The following is a 1,052-nucleotide window of genomic DNA, read 5'->3' as shown; positions in this document are numbered from 1 at the left end:
TCTCCTGCACTGTCCCTCCACCCTCCCAAGCATGATGTCCCTCTCCAAGTACTGGTCTATCTTTGCATCCTTGGTATATTCAATACTCTTCTCCAATACCACAGCTTAAAGGCATCAGTTCTCCTTCGATCATCCCTAGTCATTGTCCAGATCTCTGATGCATAGCAAGTGATTGCAAAGATTATGGCCGGTATCAGGGGCACCTTAGTCTCCAGAGTGACATCATTGCTCTTCTGTACTTTGGAGAGGTCTCTAACAGCAGACTTTCCCATTACAATACATATTTTAATGTGGAAATTATCAAACAATATCATTAATATCACATGCAAGCAAGATTCTGCTGAAGACTATCCAAAAACGACTGGAACAGCTCATAAATAAAGAACTACCAGAAGTGCAGGTTGGATTTAAAAGGGGTCATGGTACTCAGGATAGTGTAACTAATGTTAGATGGATCTTGGCTGAAAGTATAGAGTACCAGAGGAATGAATGATGCAATGACGTTTGACTATGTGGATCAAAATAAACTGTGACTAACTCTGAGAAGAATGGGAATACCAGAACACTTGATCGTGCTAATGCAGTCGTCAGAACAGAGCAAGGAAAAACTGTATGGTTCAAAATTGGGAAGGGTGTTTGCCACAGATGTGTCCTGTCTCCATACCTTTTCAATCAAAGTACACTGTACTCAGAAAAGAAAAAAAAATAAGAAGAAGAAGTAAGGGTGTAGAGATTTCCTCTTTTTTCTTGGACATGTTCTCAAGAGGGACCAGACCCTGGAGAAGGAAATCATTATGAAGGAGAGGATCAGGAGAAAAGAGGAAGTCCCTCAGTGCGATGGAGTGACAGAGTGGCTGCCAGTGGGCTTGGTCAGCCAGCTGTGAGGAGGAGACATGACCCGAGGGTTAGTTCTGTTGTCTCTGGGGTTGCTATGAATGGACATATTGATGGCATGTCACATGTACACACACCCCCACCCCATGTGTAAACTGAACTTACAAAAAATGTAAGCTTTGCTGTCATAACTAACCACAGGTGTATTTTCACACACA

This window comes from Elephantulus edwardii, unplaced genomic scaffold, assembly GCF_000299155.1.
Source record: "Elephantulus edwardii isolate Elephantulus edwardi_28Jun2011 unplaced genomic scaffold, EleEdw1.0 scaffold00064, whole genome shotgun sequence".
NCBI classification, from domain to species: Eukaryota; Metazoa; Chordata; class Mammalia; order Macroscelidea; family Macroscelididae; genus Elephantulus; species Elephantulus edwardii.
This window is presented reverse-complemented; position numbering follows the sequence as displayed.